Source organism: Manacus candei, unplaced genomic scaffold (assembly GCF_025592945.1).
Source record: "Manacus candei isolate 608988 ecotype Guabito, Panama unplaced genomic scaffold, ASM2559294v1 h1tg000049l, whole genome shotgun sequence".
Taxonomy (NCBI): Eukaryota; Metazoa; Chordata; class Aves; order Passeriformes; family Pipridae; genus Manacus; species Manacus candei.
Window position 1 is genome coordinate 19608624 of NW_026138097.1, and position 17668 is coordinate 19626291.

Sequence of the window (17668 nt, forward strand, 5' to 3'; positions counted from 1 at the left end):
GCTGGAGCCCTTGCTCTGCAAATAGCCCCACTACAGTGAAGAGAGGGGAAAGGAGGAGGAGGAGACCAAGTAGGCTTCTGTGAAAATGATTTATTTAGCTGATTTTAGAGGTCTTACTCCTGCACGGGCGTCTCTTTCAGTGTGGAACAACGGGAACTGGGGAGGAGAGGGCTGTTCTAACCAAACCTGGAACCTGGATAACCTAAAGGTCTGCATTCATACCACTTGCAACTGTTTGCCCTAAAACAACATTAGCCCTGCAAAAAGATGAGTCAATGAGGAGTGAAAGACTCTTGGCTACTCTTGCCATTTGTAGCTCTTGCTGCTTGCCATTACTGATCCCACGTGAAACACTAGGAGATAACATATGCATTTTTTTCTTTTACTGCTGATGGAAATAAGATTGTTTCCCCTGCAGGCAGCGCAGAAACGAATCCATGATCCTGTGCTCTGTAATAGGAATAGGCCGTGGTGCAATGGATAAAAGGGAGGCCTTATTCCTTAGCCCAGCCCTGGTCTGCTGTGGGAAGACAACACGCCACATGTACGTATTCTCTTACTTTAATGTGCACTAGTAATACAGCTCTAAGCCCCTAGCTGAGATTGATGGTCTTCAAGGCTCAAGGCACCAGTCACTTGAGCCCGAGAACCTGTTTTGCAGGGGGGTCTTCAGCAGCCCTTGCGTACCTCGCAGGGGCAGCTCTGGTGGGTGTGCTGGAACAGCAGCCCCTCGGGGAGTGCGCTCAGGTGCACCAAGGCGCCCCTCACCTTGGGCCAGGTGGCAGAACAAGCTGCAGCTTAAACCGGCAAAGCCCTTTGCCAGCGCTGAGGAACTCCCCGAGTACCGCATCGCCCCTCTCGCCGCTGGCCGGGCCGGACCGTGCAGGGCACGGGGTGTCCGCGGCTGCCGCTGCCCTCACCGCTGCGCGGCCGCCCCTCCCCGCCCGGGCGGCCGCCGGGGGGTCCCGGTCCCGCTCCCCCTCGCCCGCCGCGGCCCGGGCCGGGGCGGGGTGGGGCGCACCAGGGACCGGGCGGCTCCGGCGCTCCCGTCGCCTCGGCCCCGCCTCGCTCGGCCCCGCACCCCGGCGGGGCGGGGGGGACGGGGGGCGGTGCCGGCTGCCGGGGCGAAGGCGCCGGCTGCGGCGGCGGGCGCGGGGCTGCCACCCCGCGGGCAGGCACGGCGGCGGCGGCGGATGGCGGCAAGGTCAGTGGGCGCCCGCTTCCCGCCGGCGGGGCTCCCTTCCTCCCCGGCTGTCCCCCCGGAGCGGCGGGCGATGCTCGTGTGCGGTGGATCCAGTGCCTCCCCCTCCTCCTCTTCCCGGCGGGGAGCGGGGCCGCCCCGGGCGCGGATGCCCCCCGCCACGCCTCCCTCCTTTCCTTCCCTCCCGCCCGGGCGAGGGGGAGACGCGGGTTTCGTAAGCGCCCGTCCTGGCCGGCCCCGGCGCGCTCGGCTGGCTGCGGGCAGAGCGGGGCTGCGCGGCTGCCGCTCCCGCGGGCGGTGCCGGGGCGATGCGCGGTGCAGGTGAGCGGCCGAACAGCGCCCGGGGCCGCCCGCTGCCCGCCGCGCCCCGGGAGGCTGCCGGGGCACCCGGCGGGCACTTCGGAACCCGGCGGGGTCGCGCCTGCATCGCGCCAGCGCTGTTCCGAGCTGAGGAGGGTTATCCGTGTGCTTCGCGAGCAAGTAAATCCAGATAACTTAGAGAAGGGGTCTGGTGGGGTCCTTTGTTCCTGCGGGAGGTTTGGTGGTGGTTTAGCGTTGTTTGTTGTTTTTCTTTTGTTGGTGTTTTTCTTTTTTCTTTTGGTTGATTTTCCACTCCCTTCCTCATGCCGGCAGTTAGCAGAGAAGATATGCGGTAACTCGAGTGCTGTCATTAAGTGCCAGACATCTCGCCGGGCTTTTAGGAAAAACGGCTTTAATTATTTTTTTAAGCCAACGAGGAGGAGAGGCGTGAAGCCCCCTGCCCAGGTAGGATCCCTGCTCTGCAGAGTGGCAGCGTTCAGAGTTCCTTGCGGCGTTAGATGCTGTCTCCTGGCCGAGGTCGAGCTGCCAAAAATGTGATTTACGGACCCTGCCGACATCCATCACCCGAGCGCTTTGTTCCGACACGCCGGACGGCGGAGGGACTTCTCCGGGAGCAGCTCTGCCTCTCCTGAAACGTGGATACGCTTAGGATGTGTGCACCAGGCTGCTAGCCAGGGAGGCATTAAGGGTGTGTGTTTGTGTAATAGGTGTCTAGAAAAAAAAAAAAAAAAGCAAACAGGCTTTTGATAAGGTCCCATTAATTGAACTGTAAACATAGTAATTCCTCTGTTCTTGTTTCCTCACCGAAACTCTTCCTCACCGATATGGCCCATGGTTTTTGTTTTCTTTTTCTTCTTTTTTAGTAGTACATTTCAGAGAACTTTTGATACAGATTTGCTTAAGATTTTGGGTCTGATTTTGGAACGTATTTGTAACCTTCCAACTTATGATGTATATGAAGGTCCTGTTTTCAGCCTTTCTGTACCCACGCTGGGGTTACAGGCCTTTTTGAAATGTCCACCGAGTCTGCACTAATGTAGAGCCTATGGGATTATAATAACAGTAATTTAGGAAAAAAACCCCTTCTGCTGAAAACACTGTTGTTGGCTATGTAATAGTGTGTGACTGGATTTCAGCTTATTGATTGCGTGAAAGGTGAAACATAAAAGTAGCTCTGGCCCAGGTGCGCACAGCTGGGACAGCCTTGTGCTGTTGCTGGCTGTGGCACTGGCAGCACTGGTGTACCTGTGATGGTTGGGATGGAGCTCTGTGGAAAATTCCCACCATGCACACGCTTTTGTTGGTAGTGTAGTTAAAAAGCCCAAACCTCTGGTTCAAAGCTGTGAAGGTCTGTTGGAGGGTTTGGATAGCTGTCTGGGTATGTGGAGACAAATGGAAATGATGTGTTTTCTGCTGCTTGTCTGGGGGGAGCAAAGTTGTTTGGGCCACACCTGCTGCAAATTTTATATGCATATTGGGAAGTCTTGGGAGTACTGGACAGTGCTGTGGAATATCCAGATCAGAAATGCCAGAGAGACAATAAATGTTGCTTTGGCTCTAATATAGTCTGTTTAAATTATATGTTCAAATGCAATAACTTAGAATGAGCGTCTCATCCAAAGATTTGCTGTGGCTTAGCAGAGTGCCTAGGGAACGGGCAGGTAGATGCTTCTGGGAGCTGGTCACCCTTCCCCAGATGAATCACTTGGGCCTTCAGTTTTGCCACAATCCATGGATATGTTTTTGTCATACCTGTTCCTGGCTACAGTTCAGGGTTCTCACCTTGACCCCTCGATGAACTGGATCCGAAACTCCGTCAGCCACAGTCTGACAGAGGCTTCAGCATAGTTTTAACTTCAGTCATGTGAGTTGTTCTAATGAAATTAAAGAGGGATACTAACAAGCAGGCTTGCATGCAAAGGGTTTAAGCTCAGGGCTACCTCTCACAAGCCTTCCAGGGTGTGAACTACTCATATTTTTTATTCGCATGGGGCTGAGAACAAATGCCATATCATGTTTGGGTTCCGTGCAGAAGAGCTGACCACTCTTGGGACCAGCACTGGCAGAGTAGGAACAGTGGTGCCTCTCTGCTGGAGTTTTATGGAGGATTAGTTTGCACTTGGGACCTGAAGTCTTGCTAGAAACTAATGAAGCTTGTACTCCTAAGTGCTCAAGCCATCCTTTTGAGCAGAATTTAGTTTTCTAAGTCAGTGAAATATTTTTCAGACTGTGACCCCAATCAGTTGATGGTGCCTAGAGGATGGGTCGAGAGGTATGCATGGACCTAGATGATGACCTGATCAGTTGATGTGACCCTACCAAAGACCCTGTGATTTGTGGTTTTGACCACATGGCTATTGACTTTGGGACCTGGCCTAAGGCTCCAGCCCTTTTAAGAGGAGTTCTTACATTGCCCTTTGTATGCCTATGTTTATTTGTCAGCCAGTTCTGCAGCCTTTCTGTACATCAAGATATTCAGGCAAGAAATTTCACTGACTTGAGCGTGGTTATTCAGCTGAGTAAATGGTGTGCAATCTGAGTTCAAAGCAGTAGATTTTGGGCATGAGTGCTCTCTTTTTGTGGAGCATGTGGGAAATTAGTTTCTAGAGCCTGGGATCTTGGCATGCCTTAAATTCTCTCCTGTTCTTACACTTTGCCTCTATCCGGTGGGCGGGTGGGCTGGAAGTGAGATAGGAGGCTGGGCTATCCTCCCCTTTACAGAAAGCAGCTCTTCCAGAGAAATTCCACAGCTGTTTCTGAGTCTGTCTGGAGTTGCCTGCCCGCTTTGTTGATGCTGTTTTCTGCTGCTGTACTGTGCTCTGCGATGGGAGCAGGGGAGTCCTTGGAACTGATGTAGCTCTGTAGCATGATCCGTGAAACCGAGAGGGGTTAGGGGAAACCCTTCCAGCTCTCATCAGTGCAGCATCTCTCTATGTCCTCGGCTGACAAGGGCTCAGCATTTGTTGATACGACTACCTCAAAGGCACCTTTGGTGGCCAAGCACCAGAAGCATGGGCTTAGAGATGCTGGGGATGGTAAGCAGAAGGATGCTGAAGTCTCTGGGATAAGTTCATTTCCAGGGCTGGTGCTTGTGAAGGAGAGAGGAGCCCCAGCTGCTTTCATAGTTAGAGCTGAGTAATAGTCCTTTAGCCTGACAAGGCATTTCACCCCTTTCAGATGCAAATCCCCTTGCCCTGTCTTCCTGCCGCAGAAATTGCCCCTCTGGAGGAACCCCCAGATGTAAATGAGTTTGCAATTTGCCCCTTCCCGCTCCAGATGCAAAACATCTGGGCAGTTACAGAGCTGAACTGCAGTGTGTACTGTGCAGCTTCCAGGCTCTATTGAGCAAGGCATTGTTTTCTGGACTGTAGCAGAACATGGAAACACCACTAATCAAACACACCACAGTTTTCATCTGGTTTTATTTTATTTCATTTTAATTTAGTTTTCCCAGGAAATGAGCGCTTTTGTCTCCTGTTTGGCCAGTTTCAACCGGATTGCACCAATGGTTGACAGTCTGGAAGATCGCTAATTTCCCACTTGTGTTTGTTAAGATTAGTGGCTGGCTGGGAAATCTTTAAAGCATTGCTCTCTCTGACAAAAACTAGACTGTTTACAGCTATTCTGTGTTCTGCTGATAGCAGCTGCCTGGCCAGGCATTGCATGTGTGGTGGTCAAACATACAGCACCTCTGTAGCCCTGGCCAATTTGCAGGGTGTGCTCGGTCTCCAGGGCATGGGTGGCTATGAGGTAATGTCAGAGGGAGCTGCAGTGGCTGCAGTGGAGGGGCAGGAGGACAGCGGACACAGATCTCCCACAGATGGGTCCCATTTGGTACTCTTCCTTGCAGCCTGGCTACCCTTTAGTTTGTCAAGCTAAAGCCACCTGAGATTTAATGTGGCTTGCAGGCTGACACTCATAGCTTGGAGCCTGCTTTCTTTGACCTCCAGGACACCTTGGGCTGAATGAAGGTGAGCATCAGATCAGATGGGAATGTGCATCCTGGGCAGGACTTATGTGCAAACTTGCACATGTGCAATGGCAGCATGATAATCTGGGTGTTCACGAGCATCATCCTGTTGAATTCAATGATAATTTGACACCGATAACAGTCAGAGCCATATTTTTTTTCCAAAATAGCTTGAGAGTGAATACAGTCCTTGATTCCCACACAGCCCTCTGCAGGTGTGCACTTGGGTTGATGGGGTACTGTAAGATGTCAGGGGCATGCTTCTGTGTTGCTAAGCATCCCGGTATAGATGCAGCTGGTTTGGCTTGGGTGGTCTGCCTCGGAAATCTGGACAACATTGTACTAAGAAAAGCAGACTCACCCTCACCCAGGCTGTGTGCTAGACAGTATAGCTGTGTTCGATGTGGTGGGCACAGTTCTTCCAGACTTGGACTGAAGGAAGGACAAGCATCGACATTATAAATAGGTGTCAGAGGTGTCAAGAGCATTTGTGGGATGCACATGCAGTTCTTCAGCCAGTGCGTGTTTTGATACCCTCTTTGTTGCTGCTGATCTTCAGACAGTACATGCCTGTTGTCCTGGGGCATAGAGCGTGGTTCTTCAGAGGTCACCAGTGTCACTCTCTAATATCAAAATATTATGTGACACCTTAGAGGGCCAAGGTGAGTCTCAAACACCCTTATGCCACTCCTGTTCAGACAGCCTGTGGTGGAGGTAAAAGCAGAAGTGTCTGTCAAGGTGAGATGAAGGGAGGAACTGTGTAGCTGGGCCCATCATGGGTTATGGAGGATGTGGAGCACCAAGTCATGCCAACCGGGCAAAAGGAGATGTTATTCCCTTTCCGCACACACAAACTCTGCCTGTGAATCTCTGGCATCTGAATGCACTATTAGAGAAGTGTCACTCAGTGAAGGAGAATATCTCTTGCTTCCCTTCCTTTCTTGTCCTTAGGCACCAACTCAGACCACTGGCATCTTGGCATGGTAGATGGCTGTGGTGAGAATGGACTCTTGGGCTTGGACAAGACATCCTGTGTAGGTCCCTCCTCTGGTGCCAGACACCCAAACTTCTGTGTCAGAAATCCTGAAGCAGGCAGTTGTGGGGTAAAATGTTGCTGCAGTACCATCTCTACCTGTTTTTAAATGTATTGGGCTAAGTATATACATTTAGTGATGGTGCAGTGCCTTGTCTGTTATCTTTTAAACTGAGCTGAGCAGGTTGCATGCCAGGAGGGAAGGATTGCAATGCTTTCATCACCACAATGGACTTTTCCATGGTGGAGCTTTTCCAAAAGATGTGCACTGGAAAGGGCTGGTATGGCCCAAGTTCCTGGGACACTGCAGGCTCTGACTGACTGCACTTCAGAGACTTGACAGCTCCAGGTTTTGCAGGCTCTTCTTTCTGAGGATGGGGAAAGATGGAAGTGAAACTTGCTTTGGTAGGAACAAAAAAGCGTGTAAAGCTTGTGGTAGTAGCTGCCAGCACCTGTTAGACAAGGTAAAAATACTATTTAGAAGAAATGCTGGGTGTATGTTTGCAAGTGGGGGCATACAAAGGCAAATAAGACCTTTTAAAAAGCATGAAGCATGCATGGGGAGTGTGCTGTCAGACGCACTGCCTCTTGCCAGCTAATACCATCTGCAAATAAAACAAGTTAGGTTGTTGCTATTGTAGCTGCTTACTCTCATGAAGCAGGGCGACCCAGACTTGTCTGATGCTGAGAAATATGTTGGCAATTTTCCTGAAGTCCAAGGTGTGCAGAGTAATTTACTTAAAAGACCCAATATAACAATTATCATCCGGGATGAACACATACAACTGTAATGTTTGCTTGCAGTTGTGTTTTATATGACACTCTCCCTGAAGTTGCTCGCTGACTGCATTCACCAACAAACACAGCCTGGAGACGATGGGCTTCTTCCTGACCTGACGTTAGCAGCAGTAATTACACTTAAATAAGTTTTAATGTGGCAGTAGGAGAGATTCAGTGGCTTGGGCAGAAGGCTGTTAGTGGGGTCATTTGGGATCCAAGCCTTGGGAGCTTTCCTTCTAACCTTGGGCAAAGCACATCAGCTGCTTAGTACGTCTGTTCTTAAAATCTGATTTGTGACAATTCATTTCAGAGTTGTTGATTGATGTTGGTCTTGGTTTCCTCCTCTGAAACAACCCCAAAATCCCCAAGTGTTCGTGCATGGAATCGAAGTTTGAATATAAAGCCTCCCTCTCTTCTTCCTGCTCTTTACCTCAGATAAAGGTGGAAGAAATAGAGTTTTGTGCACGGCCATCTACTGGAGGCATCAATCATGTTGGGAGTGGAGGCTGCCAGTTTTTCCACACGTTATTAATGATGAAAAGATATAAACATATGAATGCATAATTGTGTTAGATTTAGATTGCTTACAAAATAATGACATCAGGAGAACAATGGGGTTACAAAATCTGGTGGACAAAGCACTGAAGTGCCAGGACTAACATTGCAGAACTCCCCTTTGCATCTGCATTATGATACAATCTTTAATTCTGTAATTGCATCATTTTTTTCCCTTTCACAGTGTCCCTCTTTCACTGGATAGATAATTGCTGCCTAATTCATTTTCTCTTCCCCACATTTACTTTCTGCATGTGTCTCCACATCTGTTTATTTTACGCCCCACCCAGACCTTGAACTGAACAGTACTGCTTATTTCTTCCTGGGGGGCTTTTTCAGGTGGGGAAGTTCTTATTCTTGCAGCATCTCAGGTACAGGTACTGTCTTCATTTTCATAGCTGAGGAATGGAGTCAAAGAGCAAATAAACCCTAAGTGATTGAAACACCTGCAATTTTGGCTGCCTCAAAGAGATACTTGGGGATGATTTTTGTTTTCCATTTGTCCCAGAGTACCTGGCATGACGTAGCAGTTCATCTGCTGGAAGCACAAGGACTCAGCTGTTAGTGTCGGCACTCTTGTAGATTAGCCCTAAATGCCTTGGTTTTGCAGAGGGTGGGCACTGCCCCATTAGGGGTCACTTGAAGAAGAAGACTTGTTTCAGAGACTTGCTGAGCATCTTAAAAAGACTATGGAGCCAAGAAGGAACCTGCAAGTGGTATGTCCAACTTCCTCAAGCAAGGTGGTTGTCTCTTTTTCTTCCTGCATTGCCTTTTTCACTAATCTTCCTGACCTCCACTGGGTGAGGCAGTGTTTGAGACAGCTGTTGCTTTTATCATACAACCTTATCTTTTTTCTCAAAGCAGTTGATTTCCAGGGCTCAAATGGTTTGTGATAATTGAATTGGAGACAGTCAATGCAGATGTATACAGGAGCTTGATGAAGGCTGTGTGTGTAGTCTTCATATGATATGTCTTAATTTTGAAACGATCAAGTTTGCAGTCTTTGTATTAAAAATTAACATAGCTAGGTTTAAATGTAATTTTATAACTGTACAAAGGGAAAGGGGAGAGATACATAAAAATTAGACCTTATCACATTAATCTGCAGTGACGTGAGTAATCCCAAGGGCATAGACCTTTGGGCTGATTTCTGACCCATGAGATAAGGGCGTGCTGAAGAGCACTGTTTGGGTATAGATGGTGATTGTTGATAGAGTGAGGTGATGTGCCCAGGGGGTCATCTGCTGCTGTGCTGGGGGGTTTTGCAGCCCAGAGCCAGGTTACCCTGAGATCCCATTTAAAGATGAGGTAGGCAGAACACTGGTGCTTCCCAAGTTCTCTTTGACTTGCCTGTGCTGTCCTGCTCTTCACTCTGTTGCAGTCCAGTTTCTCATCTCCTTAAACTCACCCTCCACAGTCCCGCCTCCTTCCCCTTTCTTCCTGTGCTTCCCTAACAGATGCCATCTGCTTCTCCCCGTGTTTTTGGGTACCATCACTGTAGCCTGTTACTTCCGATGCCACCTATCATTTTCCAGAGGTCCCAGGTCTAGATAACCTGGTAGGATTGTATACAATCTTGATTCCAGTTTAAATCTGTAATACTTGCTTGTTCAAACTGTAGGAGAAGGCCAGTCCAATACCTTTGATTGAAGCATTTTAGAGGATTCATCTTACTTCTAGACCAGAGCAATTACTGTAAGCATCCTCTGAGATCAAGCAACGGGTTAATGGGTGCTTTAGGCCAACTCTATGTAAATAATATACATCTGAAGAAAATGCTGTGTTCTACCCTGTTTCTCACTGTTTTGTTGTATGCGGTCTTGCTTGATCTCACCTACCTTCCGTGGAGTTGAACATGATAGTGAAATTACATCAGTTCATAGTGAGGAACGCTGGTTGCTTGTGCTTTTTTTGTTCTCTGGAACTGAATAGCAACATGATAGTGCAAGAAAGAGTGTGTGGGTTCTAGAGACTGGTCTTCCAGCTGAAATGCAAGTTGGTGCAGCTTGGCCACTTTCCAGAGAAGTGATGTCTGTAGTCTCAGCAAGTCATTAGATGTCTGCATGTCTGTCTTCTGACCAATTTACAGTGAGTTTCTTCCTACAGCTTTATTCAGAGGATGGGGAAGGGTTAATAAAAACCTCACACAGCAGCAAGAGGGGACAAAGTAGACATTTTTGGTTTTGTTCAAATGAGCATAACAATTGTCTTTCTTTATGTACTTTGGGCTTTTTTGTTTCATCAAACTAGATGAGGAAAAGTGGATATACCAGCAAAGAAAATATGTTTGCCAACAAAATCTGGCCTTGGAACAGACCAGACTGACCTGAAGTGAAACAGTTGGGACGACAATGATTTAAAAGTCAGACTTGTGTTCTTGGGAGTTTCTGATATAAATCATGACCATGATTGCTATAAACCATGTCAAACTAGATTCATAAAATAATGTCAGTGTCTTAAAACGTTTCAGATGACTCAACAGATTGTACATCTTTACAAAATAATTAATAAGCCAGATGCTAAAAACTGGCACCAACTAGTTTTTCTCCTTGCATTGGCACTGTGTGTAAGTCCAAGAGGTAGGATTTGATTACTGAACTTCAAGTATTTGAAAAGGAGAGAGTATTAAAAAGACCATGGGACTGGTCTTCAGCTCTTGTCCAAAGGTACTTGGGGATCCAAGGACTTTGTCTAGTCTGTGGAATGTTACTGGGAGAAATGACTTGTATTAATGGAGAGATCTACACATCTTACAGAGGAGGGAATAAGGTTTAGCTGGGAGAATAAACCCCAAAACCAAAACCGGAAAAGACTGCACGTCCATCCTAGCCATCTCCAACCTGGAAGGGGTTGGTAAGCCTGCATGCCTGGGATTTGGTCTGAGCTTGGATAGGCTTCAGTTAATCCCTGACACAACCTTGTTGTCTCTATTTTGTGTGTGTGGTTTTCTTTTGAAGTAAGTATGTTTAGAAAGATCTTCAGGCACCAAAAGTTGCCATAGCTCCTCTGGAAAAGAAGTAGCTCCTCTGTGGGGTGGCCCCCGTGTTAGGTGTGCTCCACTGGCTTCTCTTGAGCCCTGGTTTGCCTCCTCCCTCTCCTCTTCCTCACAGCATCTGTGGTCAGACTCTGAGAGGCAGGGACAGGGCTTGCAAACAGCTGGCTCAGCAGAGGAGGGGGAGAGCCAGCTAATGCCACTATTAATATTCTTTCAAAATTGATGGATGAGACGATTATAAAATTGCAGAGGGAAGTGAAACTTAACGGATCCATGTTTTAATTGTATTGTGGATGTTTTTCAGCAGCCGGCTTCTGAGATGCAGAACAGATCGAGCATTTTTGTGAGGATGTTGATGTAGGCTGCAAAATGTATTGTTTTTAAAGAAAGAAAAAGAAAAAGATTGGACCAGTCTGTTTTCCACACTCTGGTGCTCTCAGTCTTCTTCAGTTGTACTGTGTAATAGCATGCAATGTCTAGACAGTAAATCAGATCTGAAATACTGTCCTGATGCATCTAGAGAAGGAAGTCTCCTGCAAGCACCTGTGGTGTCAAGGTGCCCAAGCCTGTGAGGGGTACCTAGGTTCTGGTTTTGTAATTTCCCCTGTGTGCCCTTCATCCCCATGGAAAGGAATGAGGATACTGGAGCCATCTGGCTTGTGGTGACCGGCAGCGTGGGTCCATGTTTCCTCCATGCTGGCATGTCTGCCTTCTGGCACTGACACCTTCCTGTCCATAACACGAGGAAGATCCTTTTTCGGCTGGTGAAGCCCTCCTGCTCAGTCTGCAAGTAGCAGTTGCATGCTGCATGAGGTTTTCTTCTAGGCAGGTGTTTTGTTTGAGTATGCTTCATCCACGATTGGATGAAAACATTCTCTAAGTTTCATTTTAACTCAGGCTTTAACAAAATCAGTCTTCTTTGTAGTGTTGTTCCTAGCTTTTCTTTCCTCTGGGACTGAGAACTTCTCTCCACAGACTCCTTAACTCAAACGTAACCTGTCATAATTCTGCATGTTTTGAAAAAGTACACATATAGGTGGTTTAGTAAAGAGAACAAAGTATCAGTCTTTTCTCTTGCCTCCTCCTGCTTTCTCCCAAGTAAAAAGCTGAGAACAGGACACCTTTCAGGAGTGGGCTCTTTAATTTAAAGTCCCAGTCGTAAAGTTCTAGCATCTTTATCAGACAAGCCTGTTCCCATCAGCTGCAGGGGAAGTTGCTTAAAAGAAGGCACCCTCCGGGGCTTGGAGTGGTGCTCTGTTTTAAAAGTGAATAGTTTGGGGTGGAGATGGTCTTCTGCCTCAGTGCTTTAGCATACCTATTTTCTCCACCTCTCTCATACCTCTGTAAGGATTTCCGAGGTCCAATCTGGCTGTGAGGAGCTCCCCCATTTTCCCCTACTTAAGCTCCCTGGGGCAACAGCTGCAATTCCAGTGGTGAGGTTTAGAAATGGGTTCCTCTTGCTTCATTTCCTGCTCTGGAGTTGGTTGGTATTTTAATGGCTGTAAGCTAACATTAGGAGGGATAGCACACCAGGGAGCTGGACTGCTTCAAGAGGAAAAGTTTCTTCTTGCAGGCAGCAAAACAGGCTTGTTCGAGACGTGATCGAGATCCCTGTGAGTTACAGAGGTGCCTTGGCTGAGTAGGCAGTGAGTGGGGAAGATGAGAGTGGATCACAACAGCTTTCTTACATCCTGAAGGACACAAAATCTTTGCACTGTTTACTCTGAAAATATTCTCTCTCCCTTTCCAGAAGTGCACTGTTTACACGCAGGCAAACGCTGAGATTTTACAAGTGTACGTGCTTGCGCTTTTTGTGCTTTGGGCACAGCTGGCAATGCTGATAGGAGGGCTTCTATTGTACAGACGCTTGCTGCTTAGAAAGTAGAAATTTGCTGAGAGTGGCACTGGGAGCCCAGCAATTCTCCCTTCAGTGAGGCTGGGAACTGCCGGCAGCGGCTGAGCTGTGCTCGGCAATGTGTGTGTGCGTGCTCGCAGCAGGACCGGGGGTGCTGAGGTGCTGGTGCTGTTACTTAAAATATTTCAATTCTTTAAGCTTTTTTTTTTCCTTAGCAATACTTTCCAAATATAATTATTTAAAAGAAAACTTGAATTATGCTATTTTGCAGATGATTGGAAGCCTGTTTTCTTACTTTTGCCGTGGTAGATCTGTTAACATCAGTGACTGTAGCTGCAACTTGCTTGTCCAGGTGTAGCTTGTCTTTGCTTTTATGGGATCAAGGCTGTTATGGTATTTTTTGACCTGATTCTCACAGGATTTCCTTTTGTTTGCTGTACTGTTCTATATGCCAGTTTCCCTGTAAATGTTATGAGAACTGGCAGTATGGGCCTGATGCCAAGGGTAAGGGGCTAATAAAAATACATTTATTTTTATTTTGGAAGCTCTCGCAATTCACACTTTGCTGGCAGGGCAGGTATGGTGTTTCACAGAAGAATTCCTTTCTCATCATTTTGATTTCAAAGTGCTCTAACAGGGTCCATCTGCAGCCCTAGGCATGGCAAATGACGCACCAAGGCCAGGATTCATTCAACAGCAGGAGATGGGGACACAGCAAATGTGAGTATGAGGTCTGTCCAGCATAGCAGCACTGCTGTGGCATCCCTGGAGCAAGGTGTGATGGCCCTGGTGGGGGCTAAAACAAGGTCCTGTTTCTATTTTCTGAGTGCCAAGCCAGTGCTGTAGCCATTCTGCTGTGTTGCTTACTCAGTATTTTGTTCTAGGGAGCCTGAAGGTATGTTGCTGTAGCCGAACAATGCCTCCTTCGTGAGATCTGAGATGCCTGCTCTTGCAATATCTGGCTGTGTCATGTGTGCTGAGCTAGGGACAGAAGTGCTTGTGAGCCCTTACAGTAGCTGAGGGAGCTCTGGCTCCCGATCCATGGCTGTGCTCAGCAGGCTCCTGCTGCGGAGTGTGAGGTACATAGCGCTGTCACAACAAGGGTCTTTCAGTGGGACTTGGCAACTTTTGCACCCAGGGCTGTGCAGTCTGAGGGCACAGAGTTTAAGCTGGGGAGATACTTGATGAGAGCTCAAGATGGTTATTTGCATTACTGATGAGATGATTAGTAGGTGGTGTTCGTGGCTCTCATTAGAGACCTGTGGAAGATTGGTATTAAACAGAAAAGATCTCTGTGTCTGTGTGTAATTTATGAGGCCTTCTGCTCAAACCTCCATTCATACGCTCAAATGTTCCACACTGGCAGTGGGGAAGAGAAACTGGAAGATGCTAATTATGTCCTGTGCTGCCAAATAGAAATAAAGGTGGCCGTGACATGTGTTCTGCAGAGGCTTAGATGCTTCTCCATGTTGTGGATCAGCAGTGTACTGCAGGGCCAGTGTATGAAGAGTGTAGGGGAATCTGATTTTCATATCCTCTGTTTAGAACTGAAGATTGGCTTTCTTTATATATATAAATATCTGTATTTTTATAGGTGACATCAAAGGGCCAGGCTCTTTGGTCCAAAACTGTTTGTTCTTGGTATTTGTCACGTGTATAGCTGACTGAATTAATCAAATGGAAAATGCTTTTTCCCAAACCAGAAAAATTCCACTAAAAGAAATGTATTCCACCTATTTTTTACTTTAAAAGCAAAATACAAAAAAATCCCTCTTCTCTCCTTCTCTCACCCTCTTTCTTTTCTGTTTCTCTTAGTGGCAAATTGAGAAAAGTCAAAGCCTGAAGAAAAAGGTTTGGGTGGGCATTCACACATGTATGTATGGAGGAAAAAATCAAAATATATGGATGTTTCTGACTTACCACAGATAAGCTAGTGAAAATCAGTGATTTATGTAAATGTACCTCTATGACAAAGAAGCATTTAACAACTTGCAAGTTATCCCACTTTGTATTCTGTTGGTAGATAAACATAGGCTTAATTCTCCACTTACTTGCCCTTTCATATCCTTTTCTGACTTACAGAACAGTTGCATTCATTTAAAACTAGTCTAGGGTATTGAATAGCCATGTCTGGTTAATTTTCTTTTAGCTCATTAGCTTTTTATTTTTTTTTTAATGTGGCCATGACAGGTGGTGGCAACTCCTAGCTCTGAAGTGTGCAATGCTCTTCTTTGAGTGTCCTGACCTGCCTGCTGCTTAGCTGTCCCTGGATCACAGCTCAGGAAGCCTCCCTTCTCCATTTTGTGCATGACACACGTGTCTGAGCAAAAGCCAGTAATGGCTTTCAGAGGGTCTGAAGTCACGGGTGTGATATGATGCATACTTTTGAGATGTATCAGCTTCCCCCTTGTGTAAATCAAATCAAACAGGGTAAGGTGCGGATCCTGTTTTGTTTCAGCATGGCTTGCTTATTCAGTGGAAAGGATGCGTGCAGTCATCTAGATGGATGAAACCATCTTTGAGCGTTTCGGTAATATCACACATGACAGAAATTCTGAGCTTCTCTGTGTGAAATACGTCTCTTCCAAAAGAGGAGAATCCTTGACAGTACTTTCAAAACCTATTAGGAAATTGTGGGTTAAATAATTACTCTATTTCCACATTAACGTTTTCGTTTCTTGCCACTTTTCCAATTGTGGCAAGATTTGCAGGTAAGAAGCTGAAAAAGAAAAGTAATATAAGGGGGCAGTTGGTTTGTTTGGGGTTTTGTTTGTTTTACTTCTTTAGTGTGTCTTGTCTGCATCTGACTCCTGGCAGGGTTTTGTGACCTTCAGTGGATCTCATCAGTGTTTTCCATTCAGAGTCCCCCAGGCAGACAGAAACCTACACAGCAGAGCACTGAAAACTCTGAACTGCCCAAAAGGAACGGCATCTTGCACCAGTTCTTCCTCTTTCCTCCTGTGTTGGTGAACACTGAGGGGCGTTGTTTAAATCAGGTGAGCTTTACTGCAAAAGGAAAAAAGAAAACAACATGAAACCTTAAATGTTTGGAGATAATTATGAAGAGGACTGATCACTCCTGTAGCTCCTCAGGACAATCCCGCATTTATTGCTGACCTTATTTCAAGACATTTTTAAAGTTTTTGGAGTTCAGCTTCATCTGAAAACAGAACAGTGGTTTGGTTGAAGTACACCTAGGAAGTGGGGGTTAATCTTTTGTGTTAGAATACATGTGTTTAGACTCTCTTCAGCTTGAATAGTCTTGGAATATTCTCAAAGTGAAAACTGGGAGTCACCTAGGCATTAGCTGAAGAAGAAAAGGTCTTAGGCCACAGAAGTCATAAACAAAAGAAATGTAAGTTGTAGTTCTTTAGTGCTGCATAAAAGGAAACTACTAAATATGTTCCTTTGGTAAGCAAACCAGTTTGTGAACTGGTTTGGTAAATGTTCCCATTTCATCAACTCCTGTTCTAAGATAGGTTTCTGGCACCTCACCTTCTGCAGCCAAAACTGTGGAGATTAGCTCAGTTGGTTAGAGCCTGGTGCTAATAACACCAAGGTTGTGTGTTCAATCCCCATATGGGCCATTCACTTAAGAGTTGGACTCTGATCCTTGTGGGTCCCTTCCAACTCAGAATATCCTATGATTCTGTGAAAAATGTAGAAGAAAGAGGTTTATCAGTACAGCAGTTTCAGCGGATGGCGTGGAATCTCAAACTGATTATTAGGTCTTTGAATTATTGGGTGATGTATTTGGTAGCTGGTATTCTGTATCAGAAGTACATAATGTAAATAAATTTGATTAGAATAGTTCTCGTACACTTTCTGTCAGTCTTTCAACTATATTTTTCTAGTTGTGTAAAGCACAAAACTTCGGGTATTGGCAAAATCTCTTCCTGTGAATGCTTTTCCTGTAAAAAGCTGGTGCAAAGTAGTTCTGTCCTGTCAAAGGGAATGACTAGTAGGTGTACTGCACCTCCCAAATCCCTACAGGTCTCTGTGCCACTTTAAAGGATGCATGCTGATGATGTAGTTGTTCCTTCATCACAGTTCAAGGTTCCCTCTTTCACTGTGCCTTGGCTGCAACTAAAAGACCTGCTTACAGATCTTACACTGGTAGAGGAAGGTAAATGTAGCATCCACCTGCCCTTGCTTCTTAAGAAAGGGTACTTAGCATCTGGGAGGCACAAATACCATATTACAACCCTTGCTCTCCCCAGGAAACCTGAAGCAAATCAGAAAAAGCTAGAGAAGTGGAGTCCCGTAATCCACACAGCGTCTGCCTCCTAGGTCTTAGCACAGTGGCTTTTTGAAAGCAATGAAAATAGATGGCCATATGCCCAGTGCAAGAACTTATTCACTCCACTGTATTTATTTTTATAGTGAAATTGCATTTTCATATCTCCGTGAGAGAGACTGTAGCGGGATACAAATGCAGTGAAGCATTTCTTTCTGTGGACATAGCGACTTGGGCACAGATGTGATGAAACTTGCTACTCTCTTCATGAAAACACATTGAGCTGGGAATACTGCCGTTTTGCATCCTCTCTAAGGAAATTTGGCAATGCAGTTGTGGTGGATGGAGATTGTATTTCTTTACTCTCCAGATCGACATTGCTATACAAGAAAACATGGTTGAACAGGAATAGCTTCAGTGAAGTGTGTCCATGATTTCAGTGAAACATGGGATTCAGAACCACCTAGAAAATAAGAGTATTATTCAATGGAAATTTAGTTTTACTTTTCAGTGACTCAGGAATGCTAACACTAAAGATTTGAGTCATGTTTCTTAAAGATGTTTTAACATGACTTTCAAAGTTATAGGTACATTTCACTGCATTGAAATTAATATGCATGTAAAAGCCTAAGATTCCAAAGTCTGTGCTTGTGAATTGGGCAGTTAGTGGCTTGGCCCCACCTGCATTTTGTGTTTGCATGCAAAATAATTTGTATTAGCA

General features: G+C 46.3%; 1 protein-coding gene across 5 annotated transcripts in view; it reads left to right on the forward strand.

Moving 5' to 3' along the window:
- The first annotated feature begins 1163 nt into the window (after positions 1–1163).
- RNF152 (ring finger protein 152) overlaps positions 1164–17668 on the forward strand; it is a 41410-nt gene continuing 24905 nt past the window's right edge. For 2 of the 5 annotated variants that reach the window (XM_051798791.1, XM_051798790.1), the window contains exon 1: positions 1242–15706. The gene's annotated coding sequence lies outside the window, so the exon portion shown is untranslated. Of the gene's footprint in view, positions 1205–1241; positions 15707–17668 lie in introns of those variants that run through there. The other 3 variants (XM_051798792.1, XM_051798798.1, XM_051798794.1) reach the window with 3 other exon arrangements.